Here is a 17,201-nt window from a genome sequence, read left to right as displayed (position 1 = left end):
TTTTTTTGAGACAGAGTCTTGCTGTCACCCAGGCTGAAGTGCAGTGGTGTGATCTCGGCTCACTGCAACCTCCACCTTCTGGGTTCCAGTGATTTTCCTGCATCAGCCTCCCGAGTAGCTGTGACTACAGGCACGTGCCACCATGCCTGGCTAATTTTTAATTTTTTTAGTATAGACAGGGTTTCACCATATTACCAGGCTGGTCTTGAACTCCTGACCTCGTGATCTACCCACCTCAGCCTCTCAAAGTGCTGGGATTACAGACATGAGTCACCACACCTGTCCTTTTTTATAAAGGGTTGGTGAAACCCTGATGTTATATTGCTGAATGTCTTCAGTGCCAAATCGAATATTTGAATAAAGGCATTCCATTAATCATTTAATTCAACTCTAATTGCTCACGAATAATTTCCTCTCCGTTTTTGCAGTTGTTATTCACCAGCAAGTGAATAGCTGACGTTGAGTTGACTGGTAGTCAATATTATTGTTATTATTATTAATATTATTTTTTATAGGTAACCAGTTACCTTTATCAATTCTTGCTTCACTTTCATGGATAGATAAAATTTGGACAGATTCTTACCTTCTCTTTTTATTGCATACAGCATTTCTGTATCTCACTGCTCATGAATAAGTGTCACTTAGTCACTGTTTCAGTGACACTTTTCCTTGCTTTAATATTTGTTGTCTTTTTCTGCTTTTGAAATGAGCTCTCAATTACAAAATACCAAACTACACTCAAAAGAGGGCGTAGAAAAAGCCATCCATTGGTGTAGCATGGAGAAGCCCACAAGTAAGGACAGATAGCAGCAGCAGGTGGCGAGAGGAGGGAGGTGACGAAAGCAGTGGTTACAAATGTTCACAAGAAGCTAAAACTATCCAACAGGTAGTGCTCTAATGTTAGCACAGGTTAGACTAGTTACCACCTTGCTGAGTGGCCTCAGTGTGTTTGGGTTCAGATTCTACACAGCAATACAGTTTCTTCCAGTTAAGAGTTCTTGGCTTGCACCGATCACAGCATGATTGGAGGGTACTGGACCAGTCTTGCTAGTTTTTCAAAATGCTGTTGTAGACCTGATAGATGTATTGAGAGATTTCAGGAGCTCTACACTTCAGTGACAGTGTATAATTGGGGTTTCCAGGCTGGATATGCAGCTCGGCCAAAATCCAAATGCCATTAGTGAGCTTCAGGGATTGGTATAGCATATCCTGCCCTTCCACATTCCTCTTGGCAATAGTATAAACATTGTTGTTTTGCAACTTGCTGGAAACAGTGTCAGCATTTAAATGACATTTCTTAATCTGAAACTGAAGTTCCTTTTCATTGGGAATATCCTTCAAAGTTGCAAGAAAGACCTGGCGCTCCATTTTGCCATCTTCTACAAAAAGCACATTGAGTGGGATGAGCCAGCTGAAGTAGAAGACATCGAGATTGTTTTTCACAGCCACCTGCAGGTTATTCAGAGGTTCCATCTTTGTGACTGGGCCCACGGTGTTGAGAGGCAGGGAGACATCAATGCTCTGGTTTGGCATCAGTGGTGTATGGATGGCCAGAGGCATGCTGGGGATGACACCAAAGCTATTCTTGTTAAACTGGATTGCAAAATCTGTCATATGCTGCAGAGCTTTATTGGTGAAGTTCACTGCCATATAGATGTGTCCTTGGCAGTGAGTAAATGTTCCTGAAATCTCCAAGCCTTTAGTCTTTACTGCAGGTAGCCAGACAGCCTTAGGAGCCACATATCCACCAGGTGCCATGCCTGTCCCTGTAGAGAATTCAAACAGGTCATTAGGTCCACTGCTGACAACAGCAGGTATAGGTGAAGGAGCAAAGGCTGCAGGCACTGATGATGGGATAAAGGACTGTCCCACTGCCAGACTTCCTCCAATGCCCCCACCAAGGTCACTGCCAAGCAGACTATCTTGTTCTCCTCTTAGGAGTTCCACTGCTCCCATCTGCATGGAAGATACCTGTGGCACATTGACTGGGGGACTGAGGTCAAGGTTTAAAAGATCCCCCCAGAAGATCACCTTGAGAGGGAATAACCTGAGGCTGTTCCAGGTTCATTGCAGTGGTGGTGCCAACAGGGCTGTCACCTGCATCAGTGCTCCCATGATGAATTGGCAAGTGTTTACGATGGATTCCATGACTTCCTTCCACAAAAGCATTGGGAGGCTTATGACACACAGAGGCCAAAGAACCAATGCGGCAGATTAGCTCATCCAGCAGAGTTGGCTCAATGAGGTCTGTCTCCTCAGAGATCAGTGGCTTCTCAGAAAAGACTACTACTTTAGTTGTGACAGGGTCAGTTGAGAGAAGACGCCAATAAATATAGCCCCGGTCTCGAAGGTCAGGATTATCAGAATACTGTGCTGTCAAACTCAAGACCTGCTGGACTAGCTCCTGTGTTTCTGATGGTTTCTTGAGAAACAGATTCACTATGGCAGTAAGCAGAGTGAGCTGCACCTGGGGGCTTTCATCGTGAAAACCTTCCAGGAAGCTTTCTAGTAACTCACCTGCATTGTCAATTCTTTCAGCATATTCTCCCACAATCCAAATCATAGCTGCTCAAGCATCTGGCTCATCTAGCGAGCCTAAGTTCTCACATAGGGTGACAATGATACTTTCATACTTGTTGGGGTATTTGCCGAAGATGTCCCTGATGACAACAATCGCTTCTTGGACCACATCACTTTGGTCTAGATTAGATCAAGCAATGTGCTTACACAGCACTCTGCAGATTGCTCCACCTTGATGGTACACCGTCCAATGGCCCTCACAGCTTTTCAAACAAAGTCAACATCTACCTCTGTGGCATATTCCTTCAGTTCTGCCAGAACCTGAGCAATGTTGGCTTGAGATGCCAAATGAATCATGATGTCCAGCTTCTCTAGTTTAACATACATGGGATCATTGCACTTCACAAAGAAGGCTTTGATTTCCTGCTTCAAGGTTTCAGGCCTTATCTGGACAATTAAGTTGATGTTCCTCAGGGTGACATACTGCACTTCTGGCTCCCCAGAAAGCAAAGTGACAAGTGGAGGGGCTAACTTCTTCAGCAGCATATTGTAGTAGTCAGAATCCTTAGGTTACAATTCTAGAAACTTCATTAGGACTTTTACCGCTGAAAGCACCACTGCTGAGTCGGCATGTGATAGCCGGGGAGTTACCTGCTCACAGATACCCTGAGCCTCCCAATCATCTTTAGGGTTGTAATTAGACAGACAGTCCACGATGAAAATCTGGCCCCATTCAGTGCATTCATTCAGGGCTGTTAGCAGCTTATTAATGTTCTGTGAGTTCAGATCGAGTAAGTTGCCGTTTTGGTGAGACTCACTGATTTCAGATAATGCTGCTATAGCATCAGCCACCACCACTGGATTTGAATCTGCTATGAGATCCCGTAGAGAATCCAGAAATCCCTGATCTTCCACCATTTGGGCACTGATATCATGGAGTTTTGCCACACAGACTGCTACTGTTTTCCAAGCATATGGATCCTCATCCTTCAAGCACTTGCGGAGGGGCTCACAGAGATATTCTGTAATTTTGTCTACCCGGATCCACCCATGGTTCTGACGGTCAAGGCTCGAATCAAAGGATTAGGATCTTCACAGTCCTTCACAAAGCTGTTTACAGCCATGATGGCCATGTCTGGCTGATTCGACGTACTTCATCAGTAGTGATACACAAGTTTTTTAGTTCCAGATTATCAGTCTGCATACAGTTCACTACGTCTGGAAAGAGAGAGCTAACATCATTCCATACAGTCATAGCAGCAATCACTTTCTTCAAAGCCTCTTTTCTCTTTTCTTTCTTTTCATTGTTGAGTTTAGCTTTTAGTTCAAATATTTCTCCTTTTTTACTGGTTGTGAAATACTTGGGGTCAGTCATGACTTTGCATCTTTAATGAGCACTGGAGGCGGAGGTGAAGGTGAGGGCAGGGGTGGCGGCGGCAGCCAGAGAGCACAGCTTGGGTGGTGGTGTAATGGTTTCCTGCCTGTCATCTGTTTTTGTTTTTGTTTTTAATCTTGCCCAAATTCCTATTTAAGGGGTCTAGGGAGTCATGCCCTACAAGCCATAAATTATCATCAGATGGGTTTTATTTGACCCTATATATTGTGACTTACTTTCCATTCTGACTCTGACATAGCATTATGAGACAAGGAAAGAAAATCAACATATTTCACGACAAAATATATTTCCTTGCCATACCTTGAAATTGCCCTGTAAAGTCTCTTGTGGAAAAAATCCACATTCTATAGAGAATTCCCTTTCCTCTTTGTTTTCCTTCCTCCTTTCAGGAGGTAATCAACTAAGAGCCAGTCACCTTTTTAGGTCCAATAAGAAACATTTTACAACCTGCTCTCTCTGAAGTCTGCTATCTAAGAGCTTCCTCTGCACAAAAAAACTTGGTCTCCACAATCCTTTATCTTAACCTAAATGTTTCCTTTCTGTTGATTCCAGTTCTTCAATAAACTCAACCAATCATCAGCCGGAAAATGTTTAAATTTACCTATAGCCTAGAAGCCCCCACTTTGAGTTGTCTTGCCTTTCTGAACCAAACCAATGTATTTCTTAAATGTATTTGATTAATGTCTCATGCCTCCCTAAAATGTATAAAACCAAGCTGTACTCCGACCACCTTGGGCACAAGTTTTCAGGACTTCCTGAGGGCTGTGTGGGCAATGTTCACCCATATTTGGCCCAGAGTAAGTCTCTTCAAATATTTTACATAGTTTGACTGTTTTCATCAACAAATACACTAATGGCTGTCCATAGGGAGTCTAACCAGTGTTGAAAATTAAGTAAAATTGGTTAAATTGGGTATTTAAAGGAAATAGACAAAAAATCAAAACCAACCAGAGTTGAAAAAAAAATGATGCAAGTGTTACGTTTATCGTTTTAGCCTGGTAAATATAAGCAGTAGGTTATGCTGTCCCAAAGATATGGGATTATTGTCTAAAGAAAACGTTTAAGGAGGAAGAAACAAAATAAAACTTACTTTTCAAAATATTTATCAGTCAGAGAAAAAGTAAAGAATGCTCCCTTTCCAATCTGCTCAGAATGCAAAAATTGCAGGAGGCAAAATACATCATAGATCGTGGTACTTCTGGTATGTCCCAGATAGTAAATGCTATGTATTTCTAATATTTTATTTTCTTTTTCTGGGACAGAGGGAAAGTTAAAAGGTAAGAGATGAAAAAAAATAATATTTCACAAATACATTGAGTTTAGAATATGGATTCATACTAAATATATACCTTGGTTGCTTACAAAATTCATTGGAAGTTTTTAGAATAAGGATAATAGAACAGAACATCAAGTAACCAAAAATTGTTACCTGCGACAAACACAATACACAGGCATTAGCATCTTCAGATTATTGAACCAAAGATTTTGTAACCTATTTTTCATTTCACTTTCTGTTTTATTAAATAATAGTTTACTCATTTTTTATATACTCTTATATATTTTCAATTAGTTTGTATTTGCAAAGCAATCCCATGGCACCTCAAGAGCAAAAGCCTTTCAGTTAATATAAACTGGACATTTGAATTCAAGAAAGTCGAAAAAATGAGTCATTTTCCCCTTTGTGATAAGGGAATTTACTAAAACCACAGTGATTATTGAGATATCAGCATTTCATTAATTAGAATTTTACTAACACCAAGTCTTCCCTAATTATTCTTAGTATTTTTCCTTTTATGATTATAATTAGGAAGGTGAGGTGAAATTAAAAACATTTCTGTTATTTCATAAACTTGGATTAATGAGGTAAATATTTCACAGTATGACAAAGATGCATAATATGCTACTTGTCAAAGTCATTCTTAATAATTTACTCTCCCATCTCTGTTTTATAAATTCTATTTCCTTTTGAACTATTTTTGTGGTTTTTCTTTTAATTTTACTTTTATGTTTAATTGATAGGGCTTCCTTCAGCTGTTGTTAGAAGTCTCTTCAATGGTGTTCACTTCTTCTAACAGTTTTATTATTTAAACATGCTACAATTCAAAATGCCATTCTTTAGTTTCTCTTCATTAGTTCATTCTACTTACATTAACCCTTTATTCTGCTTTCATTGGATTTTTGCTCTGACTTTGTACTCTGCCCATTCATGTCAAAAACAGTCTGTTTCAATTCACCTTTTTTTTTTTTTACTTTGTCATTGCTATGATTTAGAAAGTGCCATTTCTTTATGATAATAAACACAAAAAGCAGGAGTCACTGAATCATAGAAATTATAAGAGTATATGTTTCCAGAAAAGGATTTCTGTGAATGAGTAATGGAGGCCGGGTGTGGTGGCTCACACCTGTAATCCCAGTACTTTGGGAGACTGAGGCAGGTAGATCACAAGGTCAGGAGATCAAGACCCTCCTGGCCAACATAGTGAAACCCTGTCTTTACTAAAAATACAAAAATTAGCTGGGTGTTGTGGCACGTGCCTGTAATCCTAGCTACTCGGGAGGCTGAAGCAGGAGAATCCCTTGAACCAGGGAGTCGGAGGTTGCAATGAGCCAAGATTGCACCACTGCACTCCAGGCTGGGTACAGAAACTCCATCTCAGGGGGAAAAAAATTAAAAAAGGAAAAAGAGGAGGGAGTATGTCCCTACTATATATATTCTTAAGCAACATATATCTCCATAAATGAAATATGGGTACAGAACAGCATACTGTGAAGAATAATAAAAGAGTAATACAATATGGTTTCATGAAAATCTTGTATCAGGTGAGTCATTGAATTACTGAAAATTAAGTTAAATCTAGTGCTCAATTTGACCAAAAAAAAAAAAATGCTGTCATTTGGTTTAAAACAGCAAGAGAAATTTCCGTTTCAGCCAACAAAGCATTAGCTGCTTGATACAAACAGATCCATTACTTTAGAGTGAACCTGCAGAAAAGTATTCTAATATGTGTATATACTTGGTCAAAGGCACAGAACCTTTTATATAGATTTTTAGACGATATTATAAGTTTCAAAAGGATTATGACTACATAAGGATTTATAATAATCTTCACATTATTCAAGATATTTACATGTATACACAGTACTTTGAACATAGATCCCTAGTGTCAGAATTTCACTAAGCCTGGATTTTACCCTAAAGAGAAAGGGATTTGATCTGAATAAAAAATTTGATGCTTAAGAATATTTACCTCTTAATTTTCGCTGCAACCTCAAGTTTCCTGCAGATGAAAACATTTCTAGTGTATTCATCTGTCACATTTGCCCTAAGAGGCTACTAGATTTAAATGTAAATTTTTATATCAACATTAACCTAGCAGTTTATTAGTAAGCATATTATTTGAAATAAAAGAATTCAAAACCAAGTGTACATATATGTATATGTGAGCATATTTATATATTTTAACCCTGAAGATATTTTAAACTTTGAGCAGTAATTTTTTATGAACACATTTTGAAGATTTTTAATAAGATGATTGATATTTTTATTTTTAGTAATTTAAGTTCCCAAACTATCAAAGTTAGTGTTCATTTCTTAACAATACTAGAATCGACATTATGCCTTTTTATTTAAGAGTTGTTATTTTTGGTTATTGTAGGTTTCTGTGATGTTAGTATTAAAAATGTCAAAGAAAAATTCATATGGCTATCAATCTAGAGGACACTGATCTACAAATGATGATTTGAATTGCCAACCTCTTAAGAAATCTTGTATTTCTGGCAGTGACAAATCTAAAGCTCAAAGCATGTTCATATACACAAAGGAAATTTTTAAAGACTCTTCCAAGTTACTATAAATAATAAAGTGTTGTTTATAATAGCAAAGACCTGGAACCAACCCAAATGCCCATCGATGATAGACTGGACAAGGAAAATATGGCACATATACACCATGGAATACTATGCAGCCATAAAAAATGATGAGCTCATATCCTTTGTAGGGACATGGATGAATCTGGAAACATTCATTCTCAGCAAACAGACACAAGGACAGAAAATCAAACACCACATGTTCTCACTCATAGGTGGTTGTTGAACAATGGGAACACATGGACACAGGGAGGGGAGCATCACACCCTGGGATCTATTGGGGGAGCAGGGTAGGGAAAGTGGAGGCTGGGTAGGTTAGGGAGGGATAACTTGGGGAGCAATGCCAGATACAGATGATGGGGGGATGGAGGCAGCCAACCTCATTGCCATGTATGTACTTATGCAACAATCCTGCATGATCTTCACATGTACCCCGGAACCTAAAGTACAATAAAAATAAATAAAATAAAATAAAATAAATGAATAAAGTGTTATTCACTTATAATTACCTTTACTCCTTTCTCTTTATGTCATATACATTTTTCCTGCTAGAAAATGTTATGAACATAGTCCATATTTCAAATACACTCTAACTATACTGCTACACTTCCTAGCAAAAATCCTAGAATAATTATTTTGTATTTTTTTTTCTTTAAATCACTGCTTATTCTCATCTCAACTAAGATTTCACCCACACCACTCCAAAGAGGCGTATCTGTGCAAGGTTAAGTAGTGAATCCATTGTCTTCTTATTTATCCTCTTCAGATACAACTTAACTTTCTCTCATTATAAAACCTTGTTTGTTCTCTAGGCTCCTGTAATGTTTTATTCTTCTCCTGTATCTCCTGCCACTTAAATGTTGAATTCAAATAAACTTTCTTCAATTTTCTTTTGTTTTCAATGTATAGTTTTCTCTAAGTAGTTTTATCTAGTGCCACAGTTTTAACATCAATATTCAACCACTGACTAAATATTTCAAATGGGTTCTCAAATAGTGATTTTTAACTTTATATGTGTTTGTGTTGTATGTATCTGTGGGTGTATGTACATATATGTACTATTCTGACCCATTCTGCTTCTTCCTAGGGTTCTACATTTCAATAAATAGTACCTATTTGTTCAGGCCCAAAATGAAAATATGTCTTTGATTCCTCTCCTTCCTGATATTCAAACCCATTCTATTTACACATTCTGTAGACTGCACCTCTAAGAAACTATAAACTCTAAACATTTCTTAAAAATTCTACTATTACTACTTGAGTGGGGAGTTTAGAGGGAGGTAGGGATGGTTAATGGGTACAAATACTAGTTAGAAAAATGAATAAGACCTACTATTTGATAGCACCACAGCGTGACTATAGACAATAGCGACTTAATTGTGCATTTAAAAATAACTAAAAGAGTGTAATTGGATTGTTTGCAACTCAAAAGATAAATGCTTGAGGAGATGGATACCCCATTCTCCATGATGTGCTTATTTCACATCACATGCCTGTACCTCTCATGTACCCCATAAATATATAAAGCTACTGTGTACCCACAAATATTAAAATTTAAAAAGTAAAGAAATTCTATTACTACTTTGTTAAAAAAAAAAACAAACCATCTTATCTTGTCTGGATTATGCTGGGAAACAAACAAAATTCCTAACTTGTCTCTTCGCCTTTATTCTAGTCAGTATGTTCAAAACAATAAGAAAAATAAGGTTTTTTAAAGGGTCTATAAAGTTGCATCAAACCCTTGCTTAAACTTTAGTGGCTCTCCATAGTAGAAATAATATTAACCAAAACAACTTATCATGGCCTTTAAAACCTACCGACTATTGCCCCTGCTTCACCTCCTTCCATTCTTGCCACCTATATTCATGTGCAGCCTCACTGGGTTTTTTTTGACCTGGAATACTCCAAGTCTAATCTCATACCAAGTAATTAACTTATTACCACACCTTCTTGGAACAGCCTTATCCTAGATCTCTGCTTAGCTACTTCCTTTTCATGATTCAAGTCTCAAATATTTCCTTCTCGGGTACACGTTCCGTGGGTACTGTATTTAAGTCAGTTAAATAGCCATCACTTTCCGTGGCTGCTATATTTAATCACTGGCCATCGCTCATCATGGCTACTCTATTTAAAACAGTGTCGTGCTGTTATTCTATTACATGACATTTTTCATTGAATTAATCATTGACTAAAATTGTTTTATTTATTTGTTCATGTGTATATACAGCATGATCTTTCTCTCTCTCTCTCTCTCTCTCTCTCTCTCTCTGTTTCATTAACAGCTAAGTCCTCAGCATGTAAACTAAGGCATGAAAATCATTAGGAGCTCAAAAGATATTTATTGACTAATTTATGTGAAGCTCCCTTTTATTTTGTATTTACCCATACAACTGTCATATTAGGTATCCAAAAATATATTTGCAAATATAATCCAATTAATTTTGCATGTGATAATAGTCACAAATTAGTCACTTGAGTTTCACATGTTACTCTTGTGACTAGGAAGCAATTTTGTCACTATTTTTTAAAAATTTAGGAATTGTTTTATCACTGAAATTTGTTGGTGTTAATCCCTTGCCTAAGGATTCTTTTCAAAATATTATTGTAAGATTAGTTAGCTGCTCCAGAAGTTAAAAGGAAAAGAGGAAAACACAATAGAAAAGGAAAAATTTAAACTCTTCTTTCATAGATGAAAAAGCTAAGCTTTCTAAACAGTATTCTAATTCTAGCCTTGGATCAAATAACAAAATTAAGTACTGTAGTAAATTATAATGCTGATCATTTTAGTGACTACAATGTTGACCAGATCTCAATATGGTCTTTCAGAGCCTCTTGTATAAGACCATTCATTTTCTTTCATTTCCTGGGCTCTGTGACCTTCATAAGATATTAAATGTTACTAAATGCAATCAGTGAAATGTCTTCTGGTTCTTTCCATGGAGTGATAAAAACAGAAAGTAGGATTATCGGTGATTAGTTCCATGTCTAACTGTATCATTCTATTCATTATGTACTTTTTTCTATCATTATTATTTCTACATTACTACATGAAATTGCTATTTCTTTTTACACTCCTAATTAGTTAGGAGCTATATTTGTGATGGCACAACTCATGAGGTGTGGTGAACCGTTAATTAGATTTAAGTTGCACAAGTATCCACACAACGGAGTGCAAAACTCCATGAAGATACTTAGCATCGGTTTTATAATTGTGAGAAGACTGAAGGAGACAGAAATGGTCTGAGATATAGAAGGTAATATGCCTTGACATTGCCTCTTTATCAATTTTCAATCATTCCTAACAGCAGTTTTTCTAGCTTACATCTAAATAGGAATTTTTGTAATCTACATGTTTAAGCTGAAGATTTTTCTTAAAGATCTTCCTGTTTGTACTGACAGACAGTACACACAGATCTAACAGAACCGTCAATTTAATGTTAATGCTTTTTTTGACAGGTTGCTAGAATCCTTAAATTTTATTTCATGCTGAATAAGTGAAAGAGAGTAATGTATGAAAATCAGGCATGCATCTTCCTTTATTAAGTTATAAAAATGAAACACTCTATTTCCCAAAGAGCAAAAATCTTTACAAAATAAGTAGATACCTTTTAATGATTTTTTGTCATCACATTAAAATCTGTTGACCATTTACCTCCCTCAATTTTGCTGTTCTATTTAATTTCAAAGTTACATATGACACATATTTTCCTCAATTGCATATCACTCCTACCCATAATATCGTCAATATCATATACTTGTTTAACTTCTTTAGTCTACCTTCAGCTTTGGATCAGCTAAGCAAGATTTCAGTAAATGTCTTGTTGTGCTAATAATATGGTATGGGACAGGGCTCAGCTCCTTCCCCTGATAGGATGTGTCTGAGGTTCTTGGGCTCTCACTCACCCAGGAATGAGGAGAGGGCCCTGGTAGCATGTGGTGAGCTTGCTCAAGTAACTATTGGACCCAAAGAGTTATGCAGAGAGTGATTTACTAAGCAGAGAGAGAGAGAGAGAGGGAGAGAAGTAGAGAGAGCTCCCATGCTGTTGTGGGAGGGGATCCCAGAGAGGGAAATCCCTATAGGGTTAGAGGGAGAGACAGCTCCCACGTTACTGTGGGAGGGGATTCAGAGATGGAATCCCTGTAGGTAAGGGAGTAGGGGGTGGATTTTAACCCCAGAGTTACTCCTGCCTCATTCAAATTCTTGTCCATTGAGAGGAGTTTTTCGAAACTTCCTCTGGAGTGATTGGTCTTCAACTCTGATATTGGATTGGTTACCTGGTCTGCAATCAAATCATCCTCCCTCGGGGCTTTTGGAAGGCTTTCTAAACACAGGAAGCTCACCTGGGCTTTCTACCCAGCCCACAGGGGGAAAGTTAGACAAAAAACTCTAATTTCCTGTATGGGGATGTGGATGAAGGCCTGTAGGGCATGTCACTGCGCAATTTCTGCCTTTGAAACCACGCCCCGTGTGGACTCGGTCTTCCTTAACACAATCCCTCACTAACACTACACTACAGACTGTGGATACAAATAGAGCTTAAAAAAAAAAAAAAAAAAGTTGCTGCCCTCCAGAGACTCACATTCTTGAAGGGAAGCCAGGCAAGCAAAAAATAAATAAAATGCACTGTGATTCATATGATAATTTACTAATTTTCAAGGTACAGAAATGAGATGAAGGTAATTGATTGTAATGAGAAAAGGGTGATACAGAAGATTTTATATAGGATTTGAAACCTTATTTGAATTTAAAAGACAGAATGGGTATTTTTTTTTAGCAGAGGAAAGATAAGAGACATTTGAATCCTAGAGATATCCAAGTGAAAAGGCAACGAGGGTAGGAATAACAGGAGAGCTTCAAGGCAAAACAATGACCTTGCATTCACTTAAATGGAAAATATGAAAACATAAACAGCAGGAGACAATCTTGAAGGATCCATCAGACTTCGAAAGCTTTTGCCTGATATCCTTAGGAACTTGAAATATATAAGAACGGAGCTATTATTTTCCCTATGAATTCCTTCTTTATCATTGTCTTGCTCTTGAATTAGGTATTTAACAGATGTATATAAGGAATCTATTTCCTTTTATTATCCTTCTACAGGTCATTAATAAAAAACTGCAGTTAAACACAGTTTCTGCCTTTTGTCAGTCAAAGTATTGGTAATGTCATATTCACCAAATTTCAAATTTTGAAAACACAAAATTTCTTTTTATTTATTAATACTGAAAAAGTAACTGCAGGAAATAAAAATAAAAGTGGCTCTCAATCAAACTTTCTATTGCATTCTTCTCCACTGTGACTGCCATCCTAAGGGACAAACAGAAGAAAGCCTTTTCCAATTCTAACAGTAGGCCCTGAATCCTTGATGTGATAGTTTAATCAACATACCACTATATTATATTTCAATTCCTCCTTTTTATATTACATGAAAAATATCTCACTATCAAAGCAGAGTCCTGAAAGGACACAGAAAAATCCTGGATGTTTTCAATTTGTGTTGTTGATTGATAATTATGATGATTAAAATTATTGCCAAACTTTTTAGGTATTGACCTCTAATTTTTCATTCACAATTCTGCACATTAAAAAAGCCTATTGTAAATAATTAGGTAATTGGCAATTAGGCACACAGTTATAGTACTCATGTAATTATCTAAAAGACAATTAGGCATGCAATGGGCATATTTTGGCACATTCAGTTTGTATAAGCAAACATCTTTACAGAATGCAGGAACTGTTGTTAATCACAAATCTTAAGATCAAATTGAGTTTGTGTCTGCTGGTGAATTAACAGATTTAGTCATGGGCCAATGTGTGCTAATATCATAGAAAGAAAGGCAAATAATCAGGCTGGTCACAATGGCTCACACTTGTCATTTCAGCACTTTGGGAGGCCAAGGCAGGAGGATCATTTGAGCCCAGGGGTTAAAGACTAGCTTGGGCAGCATAGTAAGATCTTGTCTATAACAAAAATAAATTAGCCAGGAGTAGTGGCACATGCGTCTTCCCAGCTACTGGGGAGGCTGAGGCAGGAGGATTGCTTGAGTCCAGGAGGTTGAGGCTGTAGTGAGCTGTGATCACACCGCTACCCTCTAGCTTGGGTGACAGAACAAGACTTTATCTCAGAAGAAGAAAGAAAAAGAAAGAAGAAAAGGAAAGAAAGAAAAGAAAGAAAGAAAGAGAAAACGAAAGAAAGAGAGAAGAAAGAGAGAAGAAAGGGAGAAAGGGAAAGAAAGAAAGAAAAGAAAGAGAGAGAGAGAGAAAGAAAAAACAAACGAACAGCTAAAAAGACACCAGTGCCTTTATAGGACAATAAAGTCTATGGGGTAATTTTATCCCTCCCCTCTCCTCCCCTGCCCACCCCAAATCAAAATTTTAAAATCTGATCAAGCCTCTGGGTCCAACTACCCATTTAAAGGAACTAGAGGATAGAAGAACATAATAAACACCACCACAGAGATGTAATCACTCCATGGGAAACTATATCACTAATAGAATCTATATCTATATCTATATCTGTATCTACATCTATCTATCTATCTATCTATCTATCTATCTATCTATATATTTTCTGAGATGGGGTCTTTCTCTGTCAACCAGACTGGAATGCAGTGGCAGATACCTGACTCCCTGCAAACTTGAACTCCTGTACTCAAGCAATCTTCCCACTTCAGCTTCACCAGTAGCTGGGATGATAAGGCGTGCACCACCACACGCAGCTAATTTTTGAATTTTTTGTAGAGACAATGTCTCACTACATTGCCCAGACTGGTAATCTATATTTTTTAACAAAATGTCATGAAAAAATATTAATGGAGAACCTGTAGAAGAAAAGAGGCTTAAGAGGCATATGTATTGCAATTACATTATTTTGACCATTACTCAAAATATATACACTGAAGTGTGTGTGTATGCATGTGTGTGTGTGTTTGTTTGTGTGTGTGTGTGCACATCTGTGTGTGGTGAGAAAGAGAAATTTTGGGGACAATGAAAGTTTGAACACTGACTAGATATTTAATAATAAAGAAATATTGTTGGTTTTTAGGTGTGATAATGGCAATGTGTTATAAGTTTTAAAGATTCCTTCCTTTTATAACCTTAATTTTTCTGAATAATTATAGATACATAGGAAGTTACTAAAACAGTAGACAACTACCCTTAAATTTCACTCAATGGTAGCATTTTAAACAACTGTAGTACATTATCAAAGCCAGGAAACTGAAATTGGTACAATCACCAGCCTTATCCAGATGTCACTGGTTTTACATCCATTTGTGTGTATGGGTGTGTATTTAGTTCCTGTAATTTTAGCATATGTGTGGATTTGTGTGACTACAACCACAATCCAGATAAAGAAGAGTTTCAACACCTCAAGGATCCCTGCTACTGCCCTTTTATTGTATTCATAGTATTTTAATTATCTACTTAGAGTCAGGATCTCACTCTGTCTCTTAGGCTGGAGTGCAGTGGTGCTATCATGGCTCACTGCAGCCTCAACCTCTGGGGTCAAGCAATCCTTCTACCTCAGCCTCCAAAGTGCTAGGATTATAGGTGCGAGATACTATACCCAGCCCACACTTTTATAATAGTAGCCACTCCCCTTCTTCCCCACTTTTTAATATTGGGCAATGAAAGATCTACTCTTTATCTTTATAATTTTGTAATTTTAACTATCTATACATATTAATTAATACAGTATGTAAGCGTTTGGATTAAGGTATTCACTCAGCATAATTCCCCAAAGATTCATTCAAGTTGTGTATACAAAGAGTTCATTTCTTTGTATTGCTGGGTAGTATTCCATTATATGTATGTATCACAATTTATTTAATGATTTACCCATTGAAGGAAATCTGAGTTCTTTTGCAACTTTTAATGTTTATGAATAAAGCTGCTGTAAATATTCCCATGTAGGTTTTTGTGTAAATATAAATTTTAATTTTTTGTGAAAAATTGCCAAGAGTGTAGTTGTTGGGTCATATGGTAGTTGCACATTTAGTTTTAAAGGTAACTGTCAAAACGTTTTCAAACAGACTGTGAGTAACATTATGCATTCCCACCAGCAATGTATAAATGATACAGTTTCTCTGCACTCTCACCCATATTTGACATGGTCATTGTGTTTTATTTTTGGCATTCTAATAGGCCCATAGTGATAGCTCAATGTGGTTTTAATCTGCATTTCCCTGATGGCTAATGGTTTTGAACATCTTTAAAAATGATTAATGTGACATATATATATTCTCTTGGGTGAAACGTGTTTATATCTTTTGCTCATTTTCTAATTTAATTGTTTTGTTTTCGTTTACTATTATTATTATACTGTAAGTTCTGGGATACATGTTCAGAATGTATAGGTTTATTACATAGGTATACACGTGCCATAGTGGTTTGCTGCACCCATCAACCCATCATCTACATAAGGTATTACTCCTAATGCTATCCCTCCCCAGCCCCCCACCCCCAGACAGACCGCAGTGTGTGATGTTCCCCTCCCTGTGTCCATGTGTTCCCTTGTTCAACTCCCACTTATGAGTGAGGACGTGCGGTGGTTTTCTGTTCCTGTGTTAGATTGCTGAGATTGATGGTTTCCAGCTTCATCCATGTCCCTGCAAAGGACATGAACTCTTCCATTTTTATGGCTATGTAGTATTCCACGGTGTATATGTGCCACATTTTCTTTATCCAGTCTATCATTGATGGGCATTTGGGTTGGTTCCAAGTCTTTGCTATTGTGAACACTGCTGCAATAAGCATACTTGTTCATGTGACTTTATAGTAGAATGATTTATAATTCTTTGGGTATATAACCAGTAATGGGATTGCTGGGTCAAATAGTATATCTGTTTCTAGATCCTTGAGGAATTTCCACATTGTCTTCCACAATGGATGGACTAAGTTACACTTCCAGCAACCGTATAAAAGTGTTACTATTTCTCCACATCCTCTCCAGTATCTGTTGTTTCCAGACTTTTTAATGACTACCATTCTAACTGGAATTTCATATCCAGCCAAAGTAAGCTTCATAAGTGATGGAAAAATAAAATGCTTTACAGACAAGCAAATGCTGAGAGATTTTTGTCACCACGAGGCCTGCCGTACAAGAGCTCCTGAGGAAGCTTTGAATATGGAAAGAAAAAACTGGTACCAGCCACTGCAAAAGCATACTAAATTGTAAAGCTCATCCTCTCTATGAAGAAACTGAATCAACTAATGAGCAAATAACCAGCTAGCATCATAATGACAGGATCAAATTCACACATAACAATATTAACCTTAAATGTAAACAGGCTAAATGCCCCAAATAAAAGACACAGACTGGCAAATTAGATAAAATGTCAAGACCCATTGGTATGCTGAATTCAGACCCATCTCACTTGCAAAGACACACATAGGCTCAAAATAAAGGGATCGAGG

General features: G+C 37.3%; 1 pseudogene across 1 annotated transcript; it reads right to left on the bottom strand.

Moving 5' to 3' along the window:
* Positions 1 to 654: 654 nt before the first annotated feature.
* Positions 655 to 4,001, bottom strand: LOC108285634 (annotated as a pseudogene). Its single transcript, XR_001817659.2, has one exon. The product of XR_001817659.2 is annotated as an AP-1 complex subunit beta-1-like (transcript).
* Positions 4,002 to 17,201: the final 13,200 nt, after the last annotated feature.

Source organism: Cebus imitator, unplaced genomic scaffold (assembly GCF_001604975.1).
Source record: "Cebus imitator isolate Cc_AM_T3 unplaced genomic scaffold, Cebus_imitator-1.0 Scaffold305, whole genome shotgun sequence".
NCBI lineage: Eukaryota > Metazoa > Chordata > Mammalia > Primates > Cebidae > Cebus > Cebus imitator.
This window is presented reverse-complemented; position numbering and strand designations above follow the sequence as displayed.